Below are 16,192 nucleotides of genomic sequence, written 5' to 3' on the forward strand. Positions count from 1 at the left end.
CACCAACAATTCTAATAGGTGAATAGTTAAATCTCTTAACAAAGCATCCTTAATAGGTTGTATTGAAATCCTCTAACAAGGTGCTTACTTAATTGTGAGTTTAAGTCCTTTAATCAAGCACACTTCTAATAGGGTGTTGAAATCCTTTAACAAGGTAAGACCTAACAGTCTTTTTAAGATTTTAATAGGGCAGACCTTCCATAGGGTAGATCATGTTTCATGATCAAACATTATAACCTTCACTAGATAAAATTTATTACTATAGTAGTGAAGATTTGTGGGTGTCATCCCTACCCCAGTTTTACCTTCTCATTGGAGGGTTTTTGGGTAATCATATCTTGTGTTATATATGTGTGTGAATGCTTACTTGTTTACATACTTTAGATGTATATGCTTTACTTATTGAATTGTAAGATGGATGTGTGGTGAATGTTTTTATGGGTTAAAGTGTAAAGCACTGATTCACCCAACAACCACCCCCCCCCCCCCCCCCCCCCCCCCCCGCGCCCCCCCCCCCCCCCCCCCCCCGGCCCTTCAAAATTTACCTTTCCTATTGTAATTCCAACAACCTTTACCTGGTCATCTAAAGTTGACTAAGGAGATGTGTCCCAAGACACAAGAAGAAGAGGATAAGATGTTTAAGGTACCTTATGCTTCAGCTCTAGGAAGCTTGATGTATGTTATGGTATGTACAAGGCCAGATCTTGCACATGTAGTGGGAGTCATTAGCAGGTTTGAGTCATCAAGGAATTGAGCATTGGAATGCGATTAAATAGATTCTCAAATATTTGAGAGGGGCATCCAGTAAGTGTTTACACTTTGGGGGCTCTACTACTACTTTATAGAGCTATGTTGACTTATATTTGGCAAGGGATATTGATACCAAGCAAAGTACAATAGGTTATGCATTTACTATTGGTGGGGTAGGCATGAGCTAGGTTTCTTGATTGCAAAAGGTTAATTCTTTATCCACTAAAGAAGTAGAGTATGTTGCTGCTACAAAGGCAGCCAAGGATATGATATGGCTTTAGTTCTTCCTGGAAGAATTGGCACACCCTCAGAGGGATAATTATTTGTTTATAGATAGTCAAAGTGCCATTCATCTTGCAAAGAATTTAGCTCTGCATTCAAAGACAAAACACATTTAGTTGTGGTACCATTTCATTTAGTCAGTTTTGGATGATGGAAAATTAAAGCTGGACAAGATACATATAGATGACAATCCAGCAGATATGTCTACAAAGGTAGTGACAAGGGAGAAGCTGAACTCCTCTTCAGCTTCAATTAGTCTTCTAGATTGAACAAAATAAAAGAACAACATGGTCTAGGGTGGTTTAATTTTGTGAGAGCCTCATGGAGTAGCAACATAGCTACAGGATCAGTCTCCAAGTGGGAGACTATTGTCTAGTGTGGAGTCTGATCAATCCCCAAATGGGAGATTGTTAGTTTGTGGTGACTAATTAGGGAAGTATTGTACATAGTTCATAAAAAAAAATTGGCTATTATTCACCAATTTATGGTTGATTATTCACCAATTTTATGGCCAACATGTTGTAACTAATTTTAACCCTAAAGTAGAAAAAATATTTGCATAAAAGGGCTTAGGGTTAGGGATTGTTTCATAAGGTGTGATGCAAAAATTTCTTCTTGTGGCAGTATTGAACTATAAGGGATTACAAATTGTAATCAAGTTGTAATCATTGGATCGTAATAATATTCGACTTGTTGTTTGGTGGACATTGCCCAGGGATTTGGTGAACCACATTAAATCTTGGTGTCTTGTGTTCTCTTATGTGTGATCTATTATTTTTTGATATTTTTTATATTTGCATGTAATTTTTATTTTTGTTCGTGGTTTTATCCTAACACATCTCAGCTATTGTATTGCAGACACTCTAATAGCATATATAGGATATAAAGTCCCCAGTACCTTGTTGATCACTATCTCCTTAGATATTTCACCTTCAACACTTATGATAGCATTCACCACATCTTTAATTTGTGCAACATAGTGTGCTATGTTCTCATCTTCATTCATTCTCATGTCATCAAAATTTCCTCTTAGGTTGTCTTCCTTAGCTCTCATCACATGTGTGTCTCCTCTATAAATTAATGCCATCTTGTCCCATACTTGCCTTATATTTACACAATATTTTGCTTCATCAAATTTTGAATAGCTTAGGTAAAATGCAAGTTCAATCATCATTTGGTTATGTTCTTCCTTCTCTTTCATCTACTCAATAGTCATAGATCTAGGAAATTCAATGTACTAATTTTCAAGATAGTAAAGTGCAGAATCTCAACTAGTTGATAGATGCAGTTTCATCATCCTTTTCCATGCTAAAAAGTTCTACTTTTTTATCTTGGGTACCTCTCTCTTGTATATCGTGATTTTTAGCTTTAAGTCCTTCAAACTTTCACACAAGCACTAAGAGCTCTGATACCAATTGTTAGAATATTTGGAATAACTTAGAGTGGGGTGAATCAGTTATCCCCAAGTCTAGATGCACAAATAAAACTCTTGAAACTTCAACAAACTTAACCTAATAACTTACTAACTAAAACTATTCACTATAATCCAACTTATTCATTCCATTTAGCTCTATGTTTTGTATGTGCTGACTTGCAAAAACTTATCATAGTCAACAATAAACTTAAACTTCAAAACAATAAGTAGCATAAACACACACAAAACATCCACACATTGTTTGACACCAAGACGTAACATGGAAACCCAATTTGGGGAAAACCACTAGTAACATGCTACCACTTTTCACTCTTTTGAAGTGAGCTCTATTAGGAGCCAACCCCGTTAAAGGTTACAAAACATACTTTTAGGTGTGACCCTATTAAAGGATTTAATTGCCCTATTAGGAGTGCCCTTGATAGAGGAATTAAGAATATTCCATTAGGATGTCACCTTCATTAAAGAATTTATAAATGACTATGAGGTCAACCTTACCAAAAGGATTTTTACATATGTCGTAATGGTTAGAAAGAAATAGCAAAATTTTTGATCTGATAACATACAACTCACTTTGCAAGTTCAAATATGTGTTCTTCTCAACTCTAATTCATTGATTGGACTCCATCATTCTCATCATCTTTGATTTTCTTGGCTACTCTTCAATCAATCCTTCACCTTACAAACTTTGCACTTCTCCTTGAGAGTTCCTCCATCACTTGTCTTCACAAATTTCTAGTCCAGCAATCCTCTAAACCATATCAAATACCTCCTTAAATAGGTACCTTTGATCTTTTGTCACTTAATCATAATCATAGGTCTTAGAGTTTATGATAAGATCCAAAACATTCAATGAATCTTTCCACCTTCTTGTTCTTCTTCTCTTCTCAACACTTCTAGAAACATCTTTTTGAATCTTAGCATTTGATCACTCAACCCTTTCCTTGCATTAAATAATATAGCTCAAGAATCATTATTGTCAACACATATTTCTTATTCCAATATTTTAACTATGTCAGCCACAAATCTTGATTCTTTCATCACTAATATTTTGCTAACACTTAGTCATCATTGTGTTCTTCTGCTCAATCGTCACTGGATCACTTGGTCACCACTGAATTTTCTCACTTGGTCATTACTGTTCAACTCGGTCATCATTGTCAACAGCAATCTCTGTCACTTGACCAATACATATACTAATCCAACACTATTATGCTTGGCAATGCTTATGTTCTTTAATATTTTGCTTCAACTCCTTCATTGACCATGCAACACTAATACTTGGTCAAGTTTATCTTTATGAATTATAGTATCAATCTCCTTTCCTCTTCAGCTAATATTTTGTCTTAATGAATAAACAACATGTTATCCTATCAACTACTAACTTATCAAGTGCCCATTGTAATGCCATCTCACTTATACATCTCAATTCAACCTTTCAATAGGTCATCTCATGATTTCTTCTTTTCAAATCATCTTCATCAATCAATAGATATGGCACTCTACATTGTTAGTGAATGTCTCTTCAATGGGTTTGACTCTTGTCTTACCAATAGATTTGACATCGATGACAATATAACAATTTTTCCAATTAGGCTCTCAACAATTGTAGCTTTAACAAGAAGATAGAAGAGGCAAACCTAAACTCTGATTTTATAATGTATATTATCACAACCCAAAAGGCCTCATAGCCAGGCATGTTGTTTCTTTACATGTGAAGTGAAATAATTACACTTCTGATTTGATGCAAAAAAAATTATGTTCTCTATTGATCTATATGAGTAAAACTTTCGTGTGTAACTCTGACAACGGTGTTAGTAGGTTTAAGTTGAGTTCATTCCATCTTATTCCTCCTTACATCCCTTGCATCACTTCTCCTTTAATCTAGGGATACTTTGTTGTTTCTTTTCCTTTTCTTTTGTCTTAAGAACATATTGACAAGCATCCTGCATTATAGAAATCCTCAACATACTCATCTCATCATGAATGTTGAATCTAGGACCATTTATGTATCTAGCCACCTTCTTCCTATTCATATCTCAATGTCAAGTTTTTATTGTCATGTTCCAAAACTCCTCAGTGTATTCTTTCACACTTATATCATTTTGTTTTAGGCTTTGCAATTTCTAAAACAATTCAAATTCATAATCCTTTGGAATGAATTTATCCTTCAATATTGCACCCATTTGCCTCCAATGTTTGATCTATTTTTCACTTTTCTCATCACTATCTTTCTACAACTCTTTATACCATACTAAAACATGACCCTTCAACTTAGTCTATGCTAACCTTGCCCTCTATAGATCTCTAATGTCTTCAAGTTCAAAGTACTCATCTAACTCTATTATGCATTTTGTCAAATTCTCTTGATGCAATGAGCTAATAATGTTAGACACCTCCATTGTATCACTCTTGCATACTTGAGCCATTACCCTTAGTAACCTATCTTCTCTCTCATTTGTAGGTACTTTAGTCCCTTCAATCTCAAGTTCTTCTGTAGCTTCCTCAAACTCATCCTCTAGCTATGGATTCCTTTGTAAACCAAACAAAGAATTCCTTATGTCATTCCTAAAGTCCTCCATAATTTGATCTATCCTCCTAGAAATCATCCCTCTCGGTGGTATCTCCCCCTTCCCTCTAGTGCAATTGCCTCTCATTGGCAATCTAACTCAAGGTTTCAATTACCTCTCACTAGTTGATGATCTATTGAACAAACCCTCAAGCTACCTCAACACTCACTCAAAGTTCCCAATCTGCAACAATTTAATTCCCTATCCATCTTGTGTAATTCATCTTCTTGTAGGCCAAATCTGCTCCCTACTATACCACAATTAGCTCATCCAGCACTTTGCAGACTTAGGAGCTCCAATCTATTAGCACAAGAATGTATTCTTTATTAGATAACATGTAATGCAGTCATAGTAGGAGGATCCTCAAGAGGACAATCCAATCCTTGTATCCCAAGTCACACAATAGAATCAACAACAATATCAACAAGAAATGAATGGAAACATGCAATAATAGATCTTCACATTATCACAAAATCATTAATTTGCATCAACATGGCCAACAACTTTCAGACTTACATGTCAATTACAAACAATAATTAGAAACATATTTCCTTTTATCCTTAAAGTCTTAAGCTACCAATAACTTGTTACTTTTAATAATGAACAAGGCCTTAAGCTATAAGGAACTTCTTACTTTTAATTAATGAACAAATTTTGTAAGAAATGTGTCACCCAAGAAGATTCTATTCTCCAAGAACTAGAAAAGGTAGTACCAAGAATATAGGTTAGGAGATCAATCTCGATGAATCTTAACAAACATTGCATTAAATAAAGTGTGCACCTATATGTAGGTTGGTCAAGTAGTTTGGCACATCGAACAATCCACTGCAAAGCTTTGCAAACCATGGAATTACTTTGCATGATTGGAAAACTCTAATTGAGTATTAGAACATGAAGAACACATAGGTTTGAGTAAGAATTAAAGATACCTTCACCATGAAGAATCCAATCATGGTGCAAACCTAGACAAAGGTACAATAGGATGTCCAAAACATACTAAGGTTTTTTGGATTCAACAAGTTGAATCCAATGAACACGTTAAAAAATATACAGACTGGATAACATGAACTAACTGAAAAGGAAATATTTTTGGGTGATGCAAGATTGTCATGAAACAAAGGATGTTCATGCACAACAAATGTGTTGCTTCCCATTGAGGTGAAAAGATCTTCTTTCCCCCTATTGGCTTCATGAGTCACTCGTTTGTAGAGAGTCGGTTTCATTTTTTAATAAGATTTGCATCCTTTATTGTGGTGTCACATTTCGATCCTTGAAATTAAGAATACTAAATCACAACAACAATTGAAATCTTTAAGCTTTAATCACTCTATTACCTTTCATTGTATTAAGTTGTTAAGAGCTTCATCTCATTAAGCTATAGCATTCATTGTATCAAACTATTAAGAGCTTCATTTCATCAACTCACTTTTTCAAAGATCAAGTTATATTCTTCTTTCACTTATTTTCAAGAATAGGAAAATAGCTCTTTTGGTTTGATGGTTCATTATCTTTATATGGATACAATTTTAATCATCATTGACAGATATATTTTATTTGAATATGTTCTTATTCTATAAAAAATAGGGAGTAGCTTGATTAGTAGTCGTAGCTATAACTAATAAGGGAGAGGACCCAATAGTTGAGCACCCTAACTTCATGCTTAAAACCCTATTTGAAAATTTGAAATTGCTCCCATTTTTTTATAACAATTTGCTTGGAAAGGTCATTGCTTATAACTAAGGTTATAGGGTCACACCATCAAATTTGATGCAACATCAAGGTGCTTTTTGCCACCAAGGTGTCCAAAATAGACCAAAAAAGGGGTGAGACCAATAATTATGCAAACGGGATACATATACCCATTAATTTAGTTGATGTGGCATCAAATGATTGCTTTCATTTTACATCTAAGGGTACATTTCATTCAATAATGGATAGTCATCGTAGCAATAACATCTTTAAAGTCACAACTATTGGTACAATGTTGTCAAAATAATTGGACATTAAATCAGAAGTGTGGGTACTAAATCAACAATTGGTATCATAATCAGTGGAATGCACTCAAGTCCTTTCCCCTAGAATGTATAAGATTCTATTCAAAAGATTGTAGATTATTTATTATACTAGAATCAATCTTGTTATCTCAAGTAATGCACCGAAATTAAGTTTTGTTTTCTATTAGCATCATATGGCATTGGAAACTATTGTAGTTGCATAATGAGTTAATGAAAATATTGCATATACATATAAAGTTACAAGGATATAATTAGAAGGAACATGATTATACCTTATTGCCCAACATATCTCTATTTTTATATTTATTAGGAAATTTGAGAGTTATTACATGAGCCAAATATACTCAAAATGCAATGCATTTATGCATTGCAATCATGAATCCTTGTAGAAGAATTTGATTAGATTACACCTGCAGATTTGTAATTCATCCAAGCATCATAAAAAATATATTCATTTCTATTGAGTCCTTGTAATCAATGAGGTTGAGAAAACCCTATAACACTAGCAACAATATTTTTAAAAATGCTAAATTGATGCAATTATTGAGGGTCTCCAACAACATTTGATACTGCATATGATTAATGCCAACAAAATACTATAACCTAAAAGAATAAATATTATAGTACTAAATGAATTCTTGAGAGTGTGTCGAACCAAGCTTGTTAAGCATGTGAAAGAATGACACTACTTGGGAATTCCTTACCATATGTATATATTTGTAAACATTCTTGAATTGTATTATTTAAACCATAAGTGAATAGGATAAAACATGGGAAAGGACACCCTAGAGTATTCAGAACTATGTGTAATATCCATAGGTCAATAAGATGCAACTTTTACTATTTTGGATTGTAAGTCCTATGTAGGCTGAGAAAGACTGGCAGATTCTATGGAATCAATTATACAAATATGGCGGTGATGTTGACAACACAAAGTATATTGCTTGCAATTGTAAGACCTAATGGCGCTATGCATGATATGATAACCTTCAATCACATGACCTAGTAGTATGCATCTAGTCTACAAGGTCATTCTCATGTGTGTATATTTATAAGATATGAACGACTAAAAGTGTAGTGGGTTCTAAATACCAAAACTTGGTTGGAAATTATAATCTAGATGTCGGTTTTGCCCCTCGTGTAGGGTCAAGCCACTTTTGAAAGGAAGTTGTGTAGGATAATGAAAGGTGAATGGATGGGAGATAAAACTTCTAATGATGTTTTCCCTATCCTCAGTTGTCATTAAGTTCAATATCAAGGTTTGTGTTTTCATGTCTTTGATTAGTTAATTCAAATATCAATTTATTTCCTTTTGAAACATTAAAAAACTATTTTGTTAGCTATACCCATGTCATGCAAAGGTAATTATTTCAGTTACCCAACAATACTTGTAATTATGCAATTACATTAGTTATTAGAAATTATCATGTTTGCGTGAATGAAAGAGTTAATTGTTGTAACAATGGTTAATTCAAAACTTAAATTTCATATGATTTATTTGGTATGTGTTGTTCTTTGAAAGTGTTACAAGCTTTGTGGCACTTGAATCAGGTCTTTCCCTCAAGCATATATTGAATATTGAAAAGATAATCCCTTGATTGGAACTCAATTAAGGTTACTGCATATGATTTGGACAAAAGTTTTTTATAATAATCAAGAAATTCATAAAAACTCTATCAATCCTATTAACAAGGAATGGAGAAGTTTCTTTCTCGTTAAAATCATTCTTCATTGTAATAAACAATCTCGATCAAGCCAGGCCTTGAAATAAATCTGCAACAAGAATGAAAAAGAGAAGGTTTGATTATGCACAAAGAAAAGACAGTACATGAGAGCTTTTAATCAAATAATTTGAATCTCATGTAATTAGAGAATAGGAAAGACTAATTCTTCCTCTAATGATATATTTCTATAAATGGACATGATTTTTTTCCCAAATTTCAATTAAGAGTTGATGAATTTACCTGAAAAGATTACAAGGACGAGCTTTCTACTTCATATTTTAATGAAGTCATCCTCTATACATTTGGTCGATGTTTTGTCAATGTCCTCTGAATTTTTATGTTGCTTTTGTATTTGATTGTTTATGAAGTTTTTATCATTGTTTTGGATCACACTCTACAATCAATCATCAAGATAACAGTGACTTAAAGAGAGTCAAAATAGTGATAAAAAAAACTCTGAAACTACATTAAAATTCAAATAATAAATTGTAAAAATCTTGTCTTCTCATTCTTTGATAATTATACTAGAGTTTTAAAACCCAGTAACTTGCATGCAATGTAGGGTTGTTACCTAATCTTCCCCTAATACTTTGGGTAAATAATGGTTTTTATTAATTAACTAGACTAACAAAGGGGCTGGCCCTTACAAGTTCCAGGCCTAAAGATGAAAATTCAAACCATCAAAAAGACAAAATGAAAACAACAAAGATAGAACACAAAGGGCAAAGGCTTTATCCCACAAGAAAGGGCCAAACTCACACCTCATTAACAGGAGGGTGAGAGTTCTTTCTACATCATCAGACGACTCTCCAGGTGATACTATCCTTAGGCTCCCCATTGAGGGAGACTCCGCTAGGGCAGTTGTCAGTACAATGACCAAAGTACTGTAGAAGTTGAGTAGCATCAGCAAAATCTTGGTATAGTGCAGTAGCGGAAGTGAAGGGAGTGGAAAGGTCCTCATGGCTAGAGGGCGTTGCACCAGCAGAATTAGAGGTAGCAATAAGAGATGTAGCAGGAGCAACACTCAAAATAGTTGCCGAAGCCTAACCTCGATTGCAACAGTAGCATCATCAAGATTTTCATCATAGGTTTCAACTTCGTCACATGAGCAGTCTGAATTCTTGGAGGAATAATCAGAAGTACAGACTATAAAATGATCATAACTTGCAGCCTTCCACCAAGTAACAACACCTTTTCAGTACAGAAGAACACAGTAAACAGCTGTGCGTCCAAAAGAGAAGCAATATGGACAGCAGAAGGGAAGGCACTCATAATTCAGTGCTCAAGTCCATGGCCTTTCACCAAGCATAAGAACCGTGACCCCCAAAAGCAATTGGGAGATGAGGGAGTTCCAAACAACCTCGAGCAAGACATCTACCAGAAATGGAGATGAAGATTCAAGAGGCAAACCCACACTGAATGCACATTAAGTGGTTCAATAAGAGGGTTAAATGCAGTTGTCCACTATTTGGCAGAAAGGGGGTGATTCCCCTGAACCCACAACTTGTATTGAACCACATCACGATCTTCAGAAGAAGAAAATGAGACAATAAAATCCCCTTAGCACAAGAATAGAGCTCAATGTCACCCAAGACTAATGGTCTCCCACCCAAAGAAAGGACCAAAGGCCTATGAATCCACCAACCAGCCCACGGCTCTCGTAATTTGAGTAAATACTGTTAATTTCCTTCTCCGGTGACAGAATTATGAGTGTTGCCTCAATGCCACCAAATCCCAATAGCCCCTGTTCCATTAATAAATGATTACAGTAGTTGGACATACGCTCAGTAGGAAAAAGAATTATCTGTGCTGCTTTAGTGCTTCCCATAGCATTCGTTCCATTTAAACAATGATTGAACTGGCTATATATTTCACCCATCAATTATGGAGACAGAGGTGGTAATTGTGTAGTAGTCGCCATGTAAGCTTGTTTGCAAATCAAAAGCATCATCTAGTTCATGACAACCACCTCAAGTGTAAAAGCATTTGTACCCCTGTTATAGCAAAATCCAACGCTTACTAGGATCTCTCATTTTTGTCACCAGGAATCTCTACACGAACAGGCTCCATCCTTGAAATAATGGAAATGGCATGTATCCCTCACGTGTATTTCTTTCTCTGTAATCCTTGAGATGATCTTGGCTGTTATATGACAGTCAACACACATACGAAGATTCTTTATCACTCGGATAGGTGTTTGAGAGTTTGTATTAAGAAGCCCAAATGCAATGGCTTGTTTCTCAGTGTGCCCACAGAAAATGTAATCCTCTCCATCAAAATCCTTCTGGGTGGACTTCAAGCGAATTTCAGGCACAAACCCTTCCTCTGCCATCTGGATCATTAAGTCATCGAATTTTGTAGAAATTTTCTCTAATTCTGGGTGAAAATTGTCTCCTACAAGAAATGTATGAACCCTATTATTGACTTTAATCCAGCTGCATTCCAGCCTTATCTTCAATCTCCTATCCTTAATCATATCCCTGACCTTTCGTACATCAGCCCACCTGCCAACCACAGCATAAATGTTTGATAATAGCACATAATTTCCGACATTTTCAGGTTCCAACTCAAAGAGTTGTTTCGCTGCATATTCCCCTAACTCCACATTGCTATGCTGTCTGCAGGCATGAAGCAAAACTCCCCATATACAAGTATCAGGTTCAAAAGGCATACTGTTAATTAGCTTGTGTGCATCATCAAGATTCCCAGTCTGGCCAAGAAGATTAACAATGCACGTGTAGTGCTCTATACTTGGTTTAACTCCATAATCTTTAGTCATGGAATTGAAATATTGCCAACCCTCATTTACCATGCCTGAACGGCTACATGCAGAAAGAACCACAGTGAAGGTTATAGGATCTGGCTTTACACCTGACCATTGCATTTGTTGGAAGATTGTGAGGGCTTCCTCACTAAGCCCATGTATGGCATACCCTGCAATCATTGAATTCCATACAGCAACATCCCTTTCATATGTTTCGTCAAACATACGACGTGAATCTGTTATACTTCCACATTTGGCATACATGTCTATCAGGGCGCTCCTTACAAATGGATCAGAATCCATGGCATGCCTGATAAGGTAATTATGAACCTGCTTACCCTCTTGCAGAGCCATGAGGTTGCTAAATACTGGTAAAATGGTGGTAATGGTGGTCAAGTCAGGTTTCAGGCCCGTTTCTTGCATTTGATGAAATAGTTTTAAAGCATCATCAGTGTGCTGTATCTGAGCATAAGCTCCAATCATCACATTCCAAGAAACTACATTTCTTTGAGTTAGCATGTCAAACACCCTCCTTGCGGCTTCTACACTATGGCATTTTGCATACATATCAATTAAAGAACTCCCCACAAACACATTAGACTCAAATCCATTCCGAAGAGTATAACCATGAACTTCTTTCCCGTGTTGCAAAGCCATTAAACTGGCACAGGCCGAGAGAACACTGGCAATTGTAGCTGGATTGGGTTTTATGGGTGCCATTTTCCTTTGACGAAATTGTTTCAAAGTTTCTTTATTCCATGACCCCGAGTCAGGTGGTATGCTTCCCAATTGCATTTGATGTAAAAGTTTCACCGCCTCCTCATCATTCCCAGATTGCAAACATCCAGCAATCAAAGAATTCCATGAACTAATATTTGGCTTTGTATTTGCTACCTGCATTTGAAAAAAGAGTTCCAAAGCCTTATAACCTTGCCCCTTTTTGGCATAGCTTGTAATGATGGCATTCCATGTGATCGCATCAGGTGTCATGCCAGCCAAATTCATTTCATGGAAGAGTTCCAATGCTTGATCAGAATGACCATTATATGCATATCCTGAAATCATGGCATTCCACAGTACAGCATTTTTTTCAGATATTCGTTCAAATACTTTGCGTGCATAATCTATATTCAAGCATTTCGAATACATATTTACTAGGGCACTTCCAGCAAAAACATTGGACTGAAATCCACTCTTAATCACATACCCATGAATTTGTACACCCATCCACCAAGTTCCTAAGTCGGCACAAGCAGAGACAACACCTGAAATGGTTGCCGAGTTGGGTTTCACGCCTGTCAACAACATTTGATAAAAAGCTTCCAGTGCTTCCACAGCATACCCATTTTGGGCACAGCCTGTAACAATTGCGTTCCATGAGTTCACGTCTGGTTTCAAACCCGATAACTGCATTTGATTTAAAAGTTTCAAGGCTACATCGCCCTGCCCATTTTGAGCAAATCCAGCCATCATTGCATTCCAAGTAATTACATCTGAACTCACCCCTGACAACTCCATTTCACTATGAAGTCTCAAGACTTCCTCACTAACCCCAATCTGGGCATATCCCCCAATAATTGCAGTCCATGAAACCACATCTTTCTTAGACATTTTATCAAACACCTTGCGCGCACAAACCACACATCCACATTTTGCATACATGTCTACTAATGCATTCTCAACAACAGTATCCAACTCAAACTCATTTCTAATGATATAGCCATGGACCTCCTTCCCCTTCTCCAGAGCTGTTAAACCACCACATGCCTTGAGAACACTGGGGACAATTATATTATCCGCCCTCATCCCCGAAATCTGCATCCAATTCAAAAGCTTAAAGACGTCCTCCCAGAGTCTACAGCGAGCATACGCTCCAATCAAAATTGACCACAAGAAAGCATTTCGATGAGACAATTTGTCAAACACTCGACGAGCGTCTTCTAAATTTCCACATTTAATGTACATAACAACAAGCTTATTTCCTACCCAGCCAGTACCCGTATCTCCACTCTTGAGAACATGTGCATGGACCTGTTTTCCCTCTGCAAGGGCTCTCTTGTTGATTATCTCTTGCAAGAAAGAAACATAGCTAGACGAATCTATCCCAATGCTGCTCTGCTCTGCATCCACTGAAATGCCTTCTGCTCCAATCGAGGGGTTTTCCTTACATTCTTTGAGCAAGGTTTTATATATGGCAGGGCTCTTGTTATCGGGTGTTAGTGTGCCCTTGTTGCCATGTCTTGGTTTTCTCCATGTTCTAACAAAAGCGGTATTATTGCAATTCACAGTGCAGAACAGAGAAAGCATACCTTGAAATCTTCGATGCTTGGATCCATGAAATGAATTTCTCTTTCCAGAGCCTTCATTGAAGAGTTGCCTCTGATGACCGCAACTGCTATGAATATGACATGGATTTTCATATGGCGCGGTGGATGATCCTCTTCCCTGTGTCATCACTATGGCCATCGCTCTGCAGAGCCATATCCTCAGAATAGGGAGCAATTAAAGTCCAACAACGTGTTTTTCGAAGTGTGTGGAGTCTTCGCATTTGAAGACAAAATAATATTCTCCTCACTAGTAAAATTTCAAATGGAATAAGAAATGAGTGCTCAAAAATACCCCGGAAAAAAACCCCAATTTTTTATTTGTGAAAAAATATCTTTTTGTGCCCTCTGTATCGTCTTCTCACAAAGGGGAGAGGACTGAGTACCCTAACTTCACACTTATCAAAACCTTACGTAAAAATTTCAAATCGCTCCTAGTTTTTTACAACAGCTTACTTGGCGAGTCGTCTACTTATAACTAAGGTTTGAAGTCCACATCACCCGTTATGATGCCACATCAGCATGCTTTTTGCCAAGTTGTCCAAAACAGCCCAAAAAAAAGGTGAGACCAATGGTTGTGCATAAAGGGTACCCATAGTTGAACAGCTAATGTGGCATCACATCATTGGTTAACTTTTATAACTAAGGGTACATTTTATTCAATTTTGGGCAGTTAACATTGTACTAACAACTTTAAAGTCGCTGAGTATTGGTACAATCTTGTCAAAAAAATTGGACATTAAGTCAGTAGTGTAGGTATTAAGTGAACAACTCCATTCACAACTATTGGAACGTGTTCAAGTACTGGGTCCTCTCCCCTATACTTGAGTAGTACCTCATTTGTTTTTTGATGAAGGGTTCAAACCTATAAGACAGCCTTACACTAAGGGCACGCTCTTGACCTCATCCCTTATGGTGTTAGAGCCTTGCACTCAGCAAGCCTTGATCCCTGTTAGCCTCTTTGTGAGCCATTCAACTTAACCACCAAGGGACCATTGACATATCTCATATTTTAATTTAAAGAGTTTTACTATAAATTTAATATTTATTATTTATATAAATGTTAACAATGTATTATTTTTATTAATTATTTTAAAACTATAAATTATTAGAAAAATAATAAGTTAATAAATTTAATTAGTCATGATTTTTTATATGTTTAAATATAATAATAATAGTAATTTTTATTACTAATTTTTTTTTTTTTCCAATAAGATGTCATAAGTGGCAGACAAATATATATATTGAACATAAAGGCTTCTAAAGAAAGGTAAGTTTGTCAAGCAAAGAGTATAAAAAGGCTTAGAATCAAAATAGGAGTCTAGCTAAAGGAAGAAGAAAATTCTAAAATGCACAACAATGGAAAGAAATACCCAAGCGTAATAGAAGGGAAAGCAAGGGAAGCAAGCATCTAAAAACTCAAATCTTGCTTGTTAGTAAGCATATTTCCTTGATGATGACTCTAGGCCCACTTTACAAAAGAAAATTTGTCACTAACAATTGAGTTAGTTTCCCACAACTAAATTTTTTACATTCAAAAGTGCAACTTCCTCTAAAATGATTATACATTCAACTCTTATTATAAAAGAATAATTTTGAATTAGTTCTTGTTACCAGAAAGTACCAAAAGGCATCAGCACTCCATCATAAACATGAAAAGGAATGATATAGATATAAGTTGATTGCATCAATAACAAGCCAACTAACTTATTATTGATTAAAGTGTAGTAACTTGATCGAGCACAAAGATTCTCTAAAATATAAATCACACTAAAAATACTAACAAGAAATGCATAGATTGTTGCCACATGTAGTTCATTTCCAACTGAAATCAAATATATGCATTCACAAACCAACTAATTTAAGAACCACAATAATTTGATATACGAAACCAACAGGTTCTAGATTTATGCTATTAAGTCCTTAACAATGAAAAAAATTGTATTGAAAATAACTTAAAATATGTCTTTTTGAAAACTAGGGTATTGACCCTCGCAGAGTCTTTGAAACATTTATAGCCAGACAAGGTTCATTTAGTTTCCAAAATTAATTCACACTTAAGTCCTTATCAAAATAAAACTCTTTTTAGTTAACTCAACAAAAATCATATCAAAATTAGCCTTTATTTGCTACTGCATCTCTGGTGTTAGGATTATCCACAGACAGAAATAACAATTACATGCAAATATAACCAATATTAGAAAAAAAAAAAATTAATCGTACAAAAGAAAACACAAGATACAAAGATTTAACATGGTTCACCCAATCCTTGGGTTACATCCACCAAACACCAAGTCCAATATTATTATTATCTAATGATTACAACCTGAT

General features: G+C 35.6%; 1 pseudogene across 1 annotated transcript; it reads right to left on the reverse strand.

Annotated features, from left to right (window-relative positions):
• Positions 1–9,350: 9,350 nt before the first annotated feature.
• LOC149534208 (putative pentatricopeptide repeat-containing protein At3g13770, mitochondrial pseudogene) lies at positions 9,351–14,095 on the reverse strand (annotated as a pseudogene). Its single transcript, XR_016357170.1, has one exon. The product of XR_016357170.1 is annotated as a putative pentatricopeptide repeat-containing protein At3g13770, mitochondrial pseudogene (transcript).
• Positions 14,096–16,192: the final 2,097 nt, after the last annotated feature.

This window comes from Cupressus sempervirens, chromosome 10, assembly GCF_028749045.1.
Source record: "Cupressus sempervirens isolate cs-2001-9-10 chromosome 10, ASM2874904v1, whole genome shotgun sequence".
Classification (NCBI taxonomy): Eukaryota; Viridiplantae; Streptophyta; class Pinopsida; order Cupressales; family Cupressaceae; genus Cupressus; species Cupressus sempervirens.